Genomic DNA, 15,301 nt, shown 5'->3' with positions numbered 1-15,301 from the left:
TCAAGCAAACCACATAATATGTAATACCATGTAAACATAGTTAGTGAGTAAACATAGTTAGTGAGTGAACCTTGTGTTAAGCTAGATAACTTGATGAACTTCAAAGTGAGTACATGCAGTTTAGCAATATGTGATGCGTTATACTTTTAACTAATCGGCAAAAATTTGCTGACTACTTGCATATACACATATACATGTACATTGTTCCTACTCTACAGTGTAGTCCTAATTTTTCTTATACTTGTACTTAATTATGTAGCCTGCAAGAATTTATTTTTTTGCAAAATAGTTATTTTATCGTTAAACCTGTGACTGTCACTATTCACTGTGTTGGTCATGCACTGTTGTACATGCCCCATTTATAGATTGCCCCATTGGTAGTTGTACTTGGTTATATGTGCCCTGGGCCTAGTTATACAACCTAGTACTAAGAATAATACGAAACGCGGTTAAAATTACGTCATAAATAAATAATTAATGTTTGAGAAAACTACGAGGCCTAGAGACATGAACTAACTTGGGATAGATTCGCCTATGAATGAAGACACAAACGTATAATCGTCGCTCCTGTTCGTGCTGATGACTTGACCATATGTGTAATTCTATATAAGTTATATAGAATTACATTATAACGCCCAGTACCACATTTACAGATTTATTGCGCGAAGAAGATTAGCGATCCCCGACTTGTGTAAACAAGAAGATTACAAGTAAGTTTTTATGTTTGTAACATCTCAAGTCTCCATGCCAGCTGCCAGTGGATTCATTCATGTAAATAAACAATACAAGAAAACATTAATACATATGCCACGCTCTTTACAATACAGTTACATATAAAATACAAGTAAACAATTTTGTCTTGTGCAGCTGGCACGGCAAACTTCCTTAGTGTTGGTGTCAGGCAATTCAATACGTGCTTAATCTTTTTTGTCTTCACCTGGCGTAGTGTAACAAAGCAGGTTACGAGCACTATTCAAGCTACCACCAAGAGTAAATAATGGAAGAGAGAGTATCCAACTGCCATATACTGCATCAAAAATGAGCATGTCAAGTAGAGAAGCCATCCTGTAGTGCTTTCAAAGGCAGTGTTGAATGAAGTAATAAACACCTTCTAGCTCAGACTGTTTGACTGCCATCCTTATAGTGCTTTCAAAGGCAGTGTTGAATAAAGTAATAAACACCTTCTAGCTCAGACTGTTTGACTTCAAATCATGCCTGGACACTTCAAACAGTCTGAGCTAGCAGGTGTTTATTATATAGTTATACAACAGCCACGATGCTCTGCCTGATATAAATGCACGAGCCTGAGGGCCGTCAGGCCCGAAGGCAAGTGCGTTTATACAGGCAGAGCACGAGTGCACGTTGTATAACTGTTATGTACCACTCACCTAATAGGTGGGGGGAGTCTCACAACACAGCTGTAACACTTATAAAGGCCAGGTTTCTAATTTCGATTGTGGGTAACCAAGCCGGACGTTGCGATGACGTTCCCCCTGCAGTACTGCAGCCACCTGAGATATTGAAAGCTAGTACGCTATGGGTTGTATCACTAACCTGCATTCGCTGTTCGACTCTCATCATGTAGTGCTCAGCATGCCATATAGACTAAGCACCAGACTAATCACCATAGTGATTCTCTCGAGCAAAAAAAAGCAGCTAAATAGATGGTTTAAGTAAACAAAACCTAACTACTAAACGATACTAGTCTAATTCTTACTATTCACACTGGCTAAACTCGAATCTGGTGGCATGACAAAACTGGTTCCCACAATCGAACGTAAAGGTTAGTATATTTGTTTTATTGACTCATTGTCGAAGTGGACTACAGTTAATCTGGGCTAAGATGGCACCAGACTAGTAAGGTGTATAAGTACGTTTATATATATGTAGACTAGAGTTGTGGCCACCTGCGTTGGCTTTTTCGATCGCCATTGGCTGCTTGTAAACATTATACGTATTGGTGACGTTATGGCCCACAATCGACCTTTACATGTCGGGCTATAAAAGAATTCGAGTGATCTGTGAAGTGTTTTTCCACCTATTAGGTGAGGTGTCGTAGTGGTCTTCGCCACCGGCACTTGTGCTATGCTGCACAAAACCGCAGCCAGTGCAATATCTGTATATTGCACTGCGGTCGGTGCATTATAACTTATAATGCACTCGTTGTGGTCTACAAAACCGCAACCAGTGCATTATAAGTTATAATGCACTTGCTGCGGTCTGCAGCAGTGCAATATACAAATTATGGCACTGGCGGTGCCTTTGAACTGCCCACGCAGAGTGGTACATTACTTCATTCAACACTGCCTTTGAAAGCACTACAGGATGGCTTCTCTACTTGACTGCTCATTTTTTGATGCAGTATATGGCAGTTGGATACTCTCTCTTCCATTATTTACTCTTGCTACCACTCATATATCATTCACAACAAGACTGACACAAAAGTACAAGGACCAATTAATACTTAACCATGTAAATAGCTTACACAAAAGGTGTTTATAATACAAAGATAAATAATTTAATAGGTCTGTTACACTATCCCCCTCCACTAAGAAGATGTCCTCATCTTTATGATCTAATATAGTCCTGGAGTCTTGCTGGGGGTCTATGTTCTCGTACTGGATAACGTCTCATCTCTGCAGGTGGTTGGTCTTGTATATTGCTGGAGTTCTGAACTACATCCTCTACAGTATGTTGGTTATCCACCAAAGTAACATCGTCATCGTAATCCACTATTTCTAAATTGGTGGTGGTGGTGGTGCTCGTACATTATTATGCCTTGCTTGTGAGGGTTCAGTACTATCACTTGAGGCTTCCCGTGTACTACTGTCTAATCTAGTATCTCTTCGGCATGGCTTTAGTCTGTTAAAATGGACCACCTGCCTTTGTCTTCTACCTTCCTGTCTTTGTATCCTGTATGTACATTCAGATAATTTTTTAACAACTCTAAAAGGTCCATTCCAAGGATGAAATAGCTTCTTACTGCTGTTTCTTGGCACTTTTGGCCCAGACCAAGTCACCTACAGCATATGAATCACCATGTGTTGTTTTGTCATAATATTGTTTTTGTTTTTCATGGTGTACTCCAGAAGTCTTACTAGCAAGCTCAAAAGCAGATGACAATCGCTGATCTAGCTTAGTTGCATACTCAGTCAGTGATGTGGAATTGTGATGTTGTGTAGTACCATACTGAACATCAACAGGTAACACTGGTTGACGACCATGCATTAAGTAGAATGGTGAATGACCAGTTGACGCATGAACGCTAGAGTTGTATGCAAAGCACACTTTTTGCAGATGTTTCTCCCAGTCCCAGGGGTTAGCCTTACAATGAGTGGCTAGCATACTCAGTAATGTCCTGTTAAATCGCTCCACCATACCGTCACATTGCGGATGATATGGTGTAGTCCTGCTCTTCTGGATGCCTAACAAGGTGCATACTTCTGACATCAGCTTACTCTCAAATTGTGGACCCTGGTCTGAGTGAAGTTGACTAGGAACACCAAAGTGCATAAAAACTCCATCTACTAATTTATCTGCAACTATATGAGCTTCTTGATTTGGAATGGGGAAAGCTTCCATCTACCTAGTGAATAAATCTGCGACAACTAATATATATGAGTTTCTATTTTCACTCTCTGGAAATGGTCCCACAATGTCCATGGCCATTATCTTCCCAGGATGACTAGCTGCTATGTTTCCCAGCGGTGCTATTCTTGGGGTAGTAGTAGACTTTCTAGTTGCACAACTGGCACAGGTTTGGCACCAATTGCAGGTATCACTCCAATACCCAGGCCAGTAAAACGTTCCTTGACTCTGCTAAAGGTTTTCTCCTGTCCTAGGTGGCCCCCTGCTACGCCTTCATGCAATGCTGCCAAAATTCTGGGACGATGTTCTTGGGAAACTACTAACTGGAACCAGTGCTGATCTTTGTTTGGTTCTTTAAACATTCTGTATAGCAGTCCATTAATAACAGTTAGTTGTTCCCATAGCTGCCAGAGTCGCCTGTCACCTGGGCTGTTTGTTGGTTGAGTTTCAGGACGATTGTTAGATTCTTTAGCAGTCAGAACTAGACTAATTCCAGGGTCATTCAACTGAGCAGCTCGCAATTCCTCGGGGGAATATTCACCAAGTGATGCTACATTTGGAGTCGTCACTGCTGCCAGAGCTAGAGCTTCATTTGCTGGGATAATCCCACACTGCTTGCATGGTATACGTGACATTGCATCAGCATTCTTGTGACAGATACCAGGGCGATGAATAATTGTGAACTCATATTCTTGCAACTTCTGCACCCACCGGGCTATCTGACCCTCCGGTTCCTTGAACTTATGTATCCAAGAAAATGCACCATGGTCTGTTCTTATTGTAAAGGGTGCTCCAAGAAGGTAAGGACGAAAGTGCTGCAAAAATGTGACCACTGCCAATAGCTCTCTTCTTGTTACACAATAGTTTCGTTCTGATTTTGTCAGGCTTCTACTGGCATATGCTATGACACACTCCTTTCCCTTCTGGACCTGTGATAAGATGGCGCCAATTCCTGTATTACTGGCATCAGTATCCAGGAGAAAGGGCTGGGACCAGTCAGGCAAAGCAAGGACAAGAGATGACACCAGACGGCTCTTTAAACAATCAAATGCCTCCTGACATTGGCTTGTCCACTGAAACCTAGATTGTGACTGTCGCTCGGTAAGTTTATGAAGTGGCGAGGCTATGGAAGCGAAACCCTTAATGAACCGTCTATAATAACTAGCCAGTCCTAAAAACTGTTGAGTTTCTTTCACTGATGTTGGTACCGGCCACTCTTTTACCTGATCAGTCTTGGATGGGCCCGGCATAATGCCCTCTGTAGACACAACATGTCCTAGAAATTGAACCTTAGGTTGTAGAAACCAACATTTATTTGGATGTAACTTTAACCCTGCCTTATTTATACGCTCAAACACTTGTTTCAAATTGCAAAGGTGCTCATCAAAACTCCTGCCCACCACAATTATGTCATCAATGTAGACTATGCAACTACTCCATTGGAGGCCCGACAGTACCATATCCATAAGCCGTTGGAAAGTTGCAGGAGCGTTGCATAGTCCAAACGGCATAACATTAAACTGGAACAGGCCCTCGTGTGTGCAAAACGCTGTCTTTTCTCTGTGCTGTGGGTCAACTTCCACCTGCCAGTACCCACTCTTCAAGTCTAATGTGGAAAAGCACATCGATCCTGCCAGGGTATCCAGAGTGTCATCAATCCTGCGTATGGGATAAGCATTCTTGTGAGTTATTTCATTCACCTTGCGATAATCTACACAAAAGTGAAGAGAACCGTCCTTTGGTACAAGAACAATAGGGTATGCCCAAGGGCTTTTGATGGGGCAATGATGTTTTTTTCTTGCATTTCGGTTAAAAGTCTCCTAATTTCATCTCTTTGGGGTAGAGGAACTCTCCTTACTGCTTGACGGATAGGGTTTCCATTGGTTTCAATCCGATGATTCAACAGATTCGTTCGGCCAAGGTCACCAGACTTATAAGCAAATATGTGTGCATAAGAAGTAAGCAGAACACTAAACTGAGTGAGCTGGTGGTCTGAAAAAGTATCTGGCATTGTGCTGAGTACATCATTCACCACTTTCTTCCATTCCTGGTCGGTACAAGCAGAATCATTAGTTTTGCCTACTGATAATATCTCCTCTATATTACTGATAGCCTCTGCACTTGCCACTTTGGTCCCCTTGTAAATGGTAGTTGGCTTATAGTCTAGGTTAATTATCCGGAGTGGTACAAGCCCATTTTGAGGTACCACAATGGCTCTTGCTATGAGAACAAGCTGTTTCTTAACTGGCTTGTCCCCCACCATCCAAGTCCCTTCACAGTTCAGGGGCATCGTTCCCATAACCTCAATCTCACTGGCGGCAGCAATGGTCAGTGTTTCTGGTATGACAACCTCTACATGCCTTGTGCTATTCTCTGGTAGCTGCTTTGCATTCAGAGATATTTGGGTCCCACCAGAACAAAGTTCCCCTCGTGCCAAGTCTAAGACACAATCATTAGCCTCCAAGAAATTCAATCCAAGGATTCCTTCTGATGTTAGGACATTAACAACAATTAGTTCTTGTTTAAATGTTTTCCCTGAGAATTCTAGCTCAATAGTTACCGATCTTTGAATCTGCAAAGGTGCACCACCAACACCAACCAGGCGCAAGCCAACTGGGTTCATTCTTGGGGCAGTGGGTGGCTTAATGCATTCCCATACCTCACTAGATACAAGCGATACAGCTGCCCCAGTGTCTACCAGGAATGATACCTCATTACTGAATACACGTGCACACACAGTATAATTTGATACACTATTTACACATGTCATTATCAGGTGAGGCACAATTACTGTTGCATACCTGACTCATGGGTAAGGACACTTCTCCACACGTTGTAGGTGGGATATTAGCACATCCACTAGCATAATGTCCTGGCTGCTCACACTTGTAACAAATTATTGCTCGATGTTTCCTCTTCTTCTGTCTTTGCTGGTGGTACTGTTTCCTCATTTTAGTTGTTTCTTGTCTCTCATTTATCTCATCTTCCAGTTTCTTGAGCTTTTCCATTAATGTATTTAACATTGCTTCCAGATTCTGTGTGGAGGTAAGTGTACATTCCTGTGGCCCTTGATGCTCGGCTTGTATGGCCGCTGCTCCGAGCACGTAGGACTCAAGCTCTATGGTACTCGAGACGACTTCTGACATAGTCTTCGGGCGGCGTTGTCTCACACTGAGAGCTATTCTGGGATCTTCCAGTTGATCAAAGTAACAACTCAGTGCTATGTATTCTCTGGCTTCCTCTTGAAGCTCTGGATATGCCTTGTCTGTTAAAACACCAAGTCTGTCCGCGAAATCACCCCAACTTTCAGTTCCTCGTTTCGTACTATGCCGCAGTTCATTCTTGTAAAGTTCTGTTTTACTACTGGGCTCGAAACGCTCCTGAAGGGCTTCTCTGGCCTGTTTGTAAGACTCACTCTTAGCTCTGCTTAGCGCCACACATGCCTTTCCGGTTACTCGCACGTGCAACCATTGCAATTTTGTAATGTCGTCGTCCCACCTGTTGACAACTGCCACACTTTCAAAGTGCTGGATCCACTCGCAGAGGTCCTCCTCCCCGCTAAGTACCTCAGGAAGGATAACTGGCCTTCCCATCGGCTGAATACTGTCCTGATCGTCCGACACCTGATCAGTCTGGTGGTTCATCGCTCGGCCGTGACGTGAACTGTAACAAACAACAAAAACAACAGGCCACTACAGTACGAGACTCGACCTTCCGGGGTACCGTTCAACGTAAGGAGTGGATATGCCACGGTACCACAGCTTTTTCACTTCGGGTTCAGATGAAACGTCGCGGGTCAGTCTAGGCACTGGTCTTCTGGCGTGGCCCCGGCTGATCCTGCCGACTACGCCAATGTAACAAAGCAGGTTACGAGCACTATTCAAGCTACTACTCATATATCATTCACAACAAGACTGACACAAAAGTACAAGGACCAATTAATACTTAACCATGTAAATAGCTTACACAAAAGGTGTTTATAATACAAAGATAAATAATTTAATAGGTGTGTTACAGTAGCTACTAGGCTCTGGCTGGCTTGGCTGTCTTCCTTTATCTGGTTCATCTGGCTTGCATACTCCTACAGCATTGTGTAGCTATCTCCTGAAAGTTGTGTATGCATAACTATAGTGTGTCACCCATCACTGTGCCATTGCTATATCACTGATGAACCTTACTTAGCTCTAGTTGATGTTGATATACAGTGCTGTATATTGGCTAATAATTTTTTATCTGGTGATGTTCCCTATAATGTATTGTTTCATACAATACTGCAATAATGTATAGTACTCTCCTGTATGTTTTGTATACATATACTTTGTACACATCACTGTGCCATTACCACACCAATGATGTACTGGAACTTAGCTACTGGTGGCCTTTAGTTACGATGCCACTATTGTGTTATATCTGTCACTACTGTGACATATTGAGATGATTTGGGGATCATGCCTTCACCACTTAATAGCCTCACCGGGGGACTGTCACGTTGGTGTATGTACTTGGTTGTATGTGACGCGGTCCTAGTAATAATAATAATAATAAAATCAGTATTCAGTTACTGAGTGGATCCCCTGTTAAAAAATTACGATCTACCAAAGATACCACGGGTTGCTACACTTGATTTTCAACCAATATCTCATCCTGCTAACATAATAAGAAGGTAAAATTTTCCATCCAGATTTATATTGGGTACTGTACTTCCAATCAGTTTGTATAGACTTTTGTCTATTTGCATTTAGGGACGGTAATTCTATAAATACTGATGTGTGAGCATAATTTCGTCTCAAGCCATCGATTAAAAATGTACTAGTCAGTGATTGTAATTTATGTGATGCATTCTAATTTTATTTCAACATTCACACTGCACTATAATTTTCCCACTTGCTTGTACAGTAATTATCAATTATAGGTGTGAAAAAGCACAGGTATGTAAATACTAGTACTAGTGAATACATATTGTAGAGTGAGTCACTTCCATACAATAGATCCATGCATGTCTACTGCATGTGTGTGTGCGTGTGTGAGATGAGCATGTGTATGTGTGAGTGTGTAAAGTTGTGTATATGTGTCTGTCCTTATCTCCCACAGCAGGTGATAGTCCAGGTGGGACTTTAAGTGTCCACACCTTCACCTTTGTGACATGATGCAGCCTCTTGTGGGTTACTAGTACATAACTACCAGGATATTGAAGCCTACCTAGTGAACCAGCACTGTGTAGGAGGTGTGTGTGTATTGTGCGTGTGTAGTGTATGTGTATTGTGTGCGCACGCGTGTAGTGTGTGTAGTGTAGTGCGTATGTGTATTGTAATGTAGTGTATGTGTGTAGTGTAGTACGTGTGCGAGAGTATAGTGCATGTGTGTGCAGTGTAGTGCAGTGCGTGTGTGTATTGTAATATAGTGCACGTGTGTGTAGTGTAGTGTGTGTAATGTAGTGTAGTGCGTATGTGTGTAGTGTAGTGCGCATGTGCATATATAGTGTGTGTGTTTGTCCATGAATTTCCGCATATTCATTGAAGAGTTAGTAGGAAAGGCACACAACTGTTCATGTAATAGAAGCATTGTGCAGATACCCTGGGTTGGTATTTGTGTTTGCTGTGCTCATTTCAATCACAGTGTGGCTATAAGGAACTACAAGCTTGATATAAGTGATGTGTGATGGTCTGGTGTCACCAGCATGATGTAAACTTTGTAAGGTGGGTGTGTTAGAAATATTGTTGCTATAGTAACCATTGATGATTGTCAAATGTTTATGATTTACATAGCCAGTAACAGCTGTGTGACATATAACAAACCTACGACGACTTCTCCAGGTATGCAAAAAGGTGTGTCCACAATGACCACATCATTCACTCCTAGGTACAGTTTTTCAAGAAAAGTGAAGAGGGGAGGAAATCCAGCAATTGTTCAGTGTAGAGTGTTTTGGCTGTGCAGTACATAGCACGTCTACCTGTATGTAAGTCAACAGTTTGTTTCTGTTTCCTGCTCTACAAATGTTTGGCATACATACTTAATAAATACTTAGGTTTAAAGGAAGAATATTCATCCCTCCTGGAGGAGACTGAGTGTTGCGCTCAACTAGACATTGGGTGGCCTGCAGTTCGAATCCTGGGGTATTTTTCCTTTCTTTGGCCCTTTTCTGTTACATGTTATTGTTAGCTAGGTAATCATTTAAAGTCTCCAGTTCCTGTTAGGTTAGGCAATCCAAAGGCTGCAGCACATGTTACTGTCAGACCTTCAGTGCTGGTCACTGTAAAGCTCTAATAACGATAACGTACCTCTACACACATTGCATACTTCTGTGTTGTCAAAAGAAATTGTGCGTAACTAATGGTTTCCTTGCAGTTGAGCTACGCGGTTAGTTGAGACTCAGCCAACACCTGCCCACAGAAATGATTTATTTGTGTGGGTGAGCTGTACTAGTGCAAGACATATTAAATGCATGGTTTTTTCCCATGTAGCTGTTGAGGATTAGCAATGTGACAGACAGTAATAGCTGCTACGAACAACCTTTTGTACTTACTTATGCACATAATTTTATTTTTTGCTTGATGTGATATTTACTATATTTTGACTTTTTAATTATGTCGGGTTAACTGGTAATATATAAAAGCAGGAATTGAGTCACTAGCAACTGTCACGTGGGAATATATTGTTTATGGCAATTTACATCGTATTTACTGTACATTCAACTAACAGAAATCACATGCACATGACTATAACAGCAATTGCAAGTGTCTGAGCTTATTCACTCATATCTATCATATATAGTATGTTCACGTTGAGCTGAATCCTCAAAAACGTTCAATAACTCATGGATGCAATTACACATGATCTTGAAATTTGGCTTATTTGTAGTACTGCTTGATCCGCTAAAAATATTTCAAAATCTTGTTGTTCAAATGTTTGACATAATATTTACGGCCAATCAAAATTTTTGCAATACATTTCCTATGTAGAAGCCATATAAGTACAGTGTCCATTAGAGCCCTTTCCCGAACTTGTAATGGAGCCAAATCGTACATGCCTGTTGTTGAAACCTTTGCTGTTACCAATAATCATCTGGTTGGCAGAAATGTTAATTCTGTTGAGAAAAAATCCACTTATAATTCTTAGCTGTTTTTCAGAGTTCAGCTCAACGTGAACATACTATAGCATGGGGAAAGAATTAATATTGGTAATGTGACATCAGTGTATAAATTGTATATGCACAGAGTGGAGTTTTTGATCTGGCAACAGTGAAATTCACTTAACAATGTTAAAAGACTATGATGTATACAGAACAATCAGTCAAGAATGAAATATAAAATAAACTATACTTTAATGAGGAGTCATGATCAGTGCATGGTATAGGTAAGCAGGACTGATGGCTACTCTATAATTGTATATGCCTGAATGGTCTAGATATGATACATTATGCACTAATGTACATGTGTATGTATTATTAGATAATATTACAGACCTGTGCATTGTATAGGGTTGACATAACTTAGTTTCCCAAAACATGTACATGCTTTATTGATCATGTGATAGTGTTCAAATTTCCATATTGATTATTTAGAAACAGTAAAGCAAACAAATATGATACATGTTTTTTTTACATGCAAACATAATAATGACATGAAAAACTAGGTATATAGCAGTAAGCAGTCATGAGTTGTTTTGTCATGAATCATGATCAATTATCACATTTTTAATTGCATCATGATTTATGGTGGTACAGTACATTATAGTAGCTATTACTTGGTCTATACACTTTTGTCCTCCAAAATGATTAATTAATCCAGCTGGTATGAATACATAGCCAGACTGTATGATAACATAATTATTCTGAATAACAATTCTCATATCCATTAAACACCAAAATTGTGCAATGTTGGTGTCAGTATAACAAGTTGCTGCAAGCTGCATACAAAGCCAGCAGCTATATAGCTATTCTAGGTATAGTTATTGACGCTTATCCTCTGCTTTGCTTCAGAATCATTATTATGCAGCCACACGCAGTTGTGATAATCTCCTAAGTTGTGTGAACAACCTGTATACTATTATACTACCACATAAGCTGTATAGTCATGTCAACCTTGTGTTTCAAACAATGCATATTTCTATAATATTATCTAATAATACATACACATGTACATTAGCCGACATAATATTATAGCTGCATGAATGTGTCACAATTCAGACATATGCCATTACAGATTAGCCATCAGTCCTTAGTGATACTGCATGCCAATACTATGCACTGATTATAATTATGATTCCTCATTGGAGTATTCAGATGAACCTGTCTTAATGGCTACCTGTATAGAAAGACTACTAGTACCTTTCTAAAAAGATCAATTAACTTTAATATTTTCAACTGAAGAAATTATACTCCATGCCAATTAATCCACCTATTTAAAGCAGTCACCTACTTACTGATCATGAGGCCAACAATGTTGGCTTGAAATTAGACATGTATATACAGGTTACACATTGATTTATTGTTCCATGTACAAATTGTAAAGTGAAGTCATGTTTCACCATTTCCAAAATAAACTCCACTCTGTGTACATACATATTTATACACTGTATAAATTATGTGAACATATCGGTTTTGACTGTCAATATCATCACAATCCCCTTCTAATTTCCTAGAAAGAGGTCAGATATCTAGATGTTATGTATAGGAGTGTATGAGCTCAGACACTTGCTGTTATGGTCTGTGTGTGTGTGTGTGTGTGCGTGCGTGTGTGTGTGTGATTTCCTTTAGTTGAATGTAAATATAATGCATAAAAGTAAACTCCCACGATAGATGTGGTGACTTAACCCCTGCACCACTCACTTTACTACCAGTTAACCCGACAAAATTATAAAGTCAAAGTATAGTAAATATCAAATCGAACAAAAACACATAATTAGGTAGCAGCTATTATTGTCTGTCACATTGCTAATCCTCAACAGCTATATACATGGGGAAAAACCATGCATTTAATATGTTTTGCACTAGTACAGCTCACCTACACAAATAAATCATTTCTGTGAGCAGGTGTTGACTGAGTCTCAACTAATCATGTAACTCAACTACAAGGAAAGCATTAGTTAAGCACAATTTCTTTTGACAACACAGAAGTATGCAATGTGTGTAGAGGTACGTTATTGTTATTAGAGTTTTACAGTGACCAGCACTGAAGGTCTGACAGTAACATGTGCTGCAGCCTTTGGATTGCCTAACCTAACAGGAACTGGATACTTTAAATGATTACCTAGCTAACAATAACATGTAACAGAAAAGGGCCAAAGAAAGGAAAAATATCCCAGGAATCGAACTGCAGGCCACCCAATGTCTAGTTGAGCGCAACACTCAATCTCTCCCAGGAGGGATGAATTTAAACCTAAGTATTTATTAAGTATGTAAGCCAAACATTTGTAGAACAGGAAACAGAAAAAAACTGTTGATTTACATACAGGTAGACCTGCTACGTACTGCACAGCCAAACACTCAACTCACTGAACAACTGCTGGATTTCCTCCCCTCTTCACTTTTCTTGAAAAACTGTACCTAGGAGTGAATGATATGGTCATTGTAGGCATGCCTTTTTGCATACCTGGAAAAGTCATCATAGGTTGGTTATATGTCACACAGCTGTTACCGGCTATGTAAATCATAAACATTTGACAATCATCAATGTTTACTATAGCAACAATACTTCTAACACACCCACCTTACAAAGTTTGCATAATGCTGGTGACACCAGACCATCACACATCACTTATATCATGCTCGTAGTTCCTTATAGCCACACTGTGATTAAAATGAGCACAGCAAACACGTGAAATAGCTACCACATTAATGGTCAAATACCAACCCAGGGTATCTGCATAACACTTCAATTACATGAACAGTTGTGTGCCTTTCCTACTAACCCTTCAATGAATATGCGGAAATCATGGACAAACACACACACACTACACACACGCACGTACACTGAACACTACACACACATGCTGCACAGTACACATATACACTGCACAATACACACACACAGTGCACACCACACCACACACACACAGTGTACACCACATACACACACACACGCGCGCGCGTGCACACACATATACTACACACTGCACACACACACACTACACCACATTATGCAAACTACACACAAGCGCACTACACTACTCACACGCACGCACTACACTACACACATACGTACTACACTATACACACTACACTACACAAGCACTACATTACAATACTCTCACACACACACATACACACACTACACTACACACACACTGCGCACACCTACACACACACACGCGCGCGCGTGCACGTTGCACAAACTACACAGTGCTGGTTCACTAGGTAGGCTTGAATATCCCAGTAGCTATGTACTAGTAACCCACAAGAGGCTGCACCATGTCACACAGGTGAAGGTGTGGGAACCTAAAGTCCTATCAACTGCTGTTGGAGATAAGGACAGACACAGATACACAACTTTACACACTCACACATACACATACCAGGGCCGGTGGAAGCTCTTAGTGGATGGTCAGGCAACAAGCCAGGTTTTGATTCAGGGATTGTAATGAGTGACTGTGCCGTGAAGCACTCTGGCATGCCCCCTAGGAAAATTTCGAATTTTTAGTTTTTGTAAACCATATTCTGAAGCAATTTTAGCACTTTACAAGAGTTGATTTTAAGATATTGCTTCATAAATACACTGACTTGTGTAACTTCCCTAGCTGTCACACTACCTTTGTAAAGTCTAATTTCGTTTGACAATTGATTAGGTTTTTACAGGCTTTGCCTTCTTACCTGTACCCCCAATAATAATAATAACCTACCTTTCAACAGAGCTGGAAGAACGTCCACCGCACTGGTCATAACGTGCTTCGATCATTAGACGCACGAATATAATAGAGGCCGGATAAGCAAGTAGTAACGTGAAGTCGGTTGCACATCCTTTTACTGCATTAAACGTTAGAATGGTTGGTGTCTGTCTAGAAACATATAAATTAGTGTATGTCATGACGACGTAACTACTATACGGAGCTACCTTATTAGTGTGTAGCTATATTAGCTTAGCTAGGCATGCGCTCACATGACTGGCTTGGGCTGTGAAAATCTGTTACGGCAGTTGCCGTAGTGGTTACACCGGCCCTGCATACACGCACACACATACGCACACATGCATGGATCTATTGTATGGAAGTGACTCACTCTTTAACTACATACACTACAATATGTATTCACTAGTACTAGTATTTACATGCCTGTGTTTTTTCACACCTATAATCAATACACACGGTAGTGTGTCGTGCGGCCCAAGAAGCCGGCGCGTAACACCCGTGAGTATATTGACAGGAAGAAAGAAAACGCAATTTTCGCACCTCCGTAGCTCTGTGCTGCCTTGATGAAACAAGACGATTTTTGCTGTGGACACTTCCTCCACCTTCAGCACTCCACATTCCAAATTTGAGCGAAATCGCTTCAAGCGTTCCCGAGATATGCGACTTCAAAAATTGGCTTAGTTTCTTCATTTATTTTGTCTTATTTTGGGGTGGGGTAAAAGCGGGACGGGGACCGGGACGAAAGGGGGTAAAAGCGGGACGGGGACGGGGACGAAGCCATGTTGACGTAGCTGTGCTCACGTGTCACTGAGAGATTTCTGCAATAAGCCATAGCTGAGAGCAGCATTCTTTACTTCAGAGGTGCTATTTA

The 15,301-nt window shown here is 40.8% G+C and overlaps 2 long non-coding RNA genes across 6 annotated transcripts; one reads left to right on the top strand and one right to left on the bottom strand.

Annotated features, from left to right (window-relative positions):
* The first annotated feature begins 485 nt into the window (after positions 1-485).
* Positions 486-10,173, top strand: LOC136256080 (uncharacterized). Of its 4 annotated transcripts, none has more exons than XR_010701308.1 (7): positions 486-710; positions 8,680-8,812; positions 9,205-9,284; positions 9,354-9,401; positions 9,448-9,544; positions 9,934-9,993; positions 10,050-10,173. It is a non-coding gene; the product is annotated as an uncharacterized lncRNA (long non-coding RNA). The 4 variants fall into 4 exon arrangements; XR_010701307.1 differs by having other exon boundaries at positions 500-596; positions 654-710; positions 8,680-9,284; XR_010701305.1 differs by having other exon boundaries at positions 8,680-9,284.
* Positions 10,174-12,454: 2,281 nt separating this feature from the next.
* LOC136256274 (uncharacterized) lies at positions 12,455-14,871 on the bottom strand. 2 transcript variants are annotated; one of them, XR_010701414.1, is made up of 6 exons: positions 14,425-14,871; positions 13,296-13,375; positions 13,179-13,226; positions 13,082-13,132; positions 12,591-12,654; positions 12,455-12,534 (listed from the first exon to the last, which is right to left on the bottom strand). It is a non-coding gene; the product is annotated as an uncharacterized lncRNA (long non-coding RNA). The 2 variants fall into 2 exon arrangements; XR_010701415.1 differs by having other exon boundaries at positions 12,595-12,654; positions 14,425-14,869.
* Positions 14,872-15,301: the final 430 nt, after the last annotated feature.

The sequence above is a fragment of the Dysidea avara genome, chromosome 5 (assembly GCF_963678975.1).
Source record: "Dysidea avara chromosome 5, odDysAvar1.4, whole genome shotgun sequence".
Lineage (NCBI taxonomy): Eukaryota > Metazoa > Porifera > Demospongiae > Dictyoceratida > Dysideidae > Dysidea > Dysidea avara.
The sequence above is the reverse complement of the archived record's forward strand: the minus strand, read 5'-3'. Positions and strand labels throughout refer to the sequence as shown.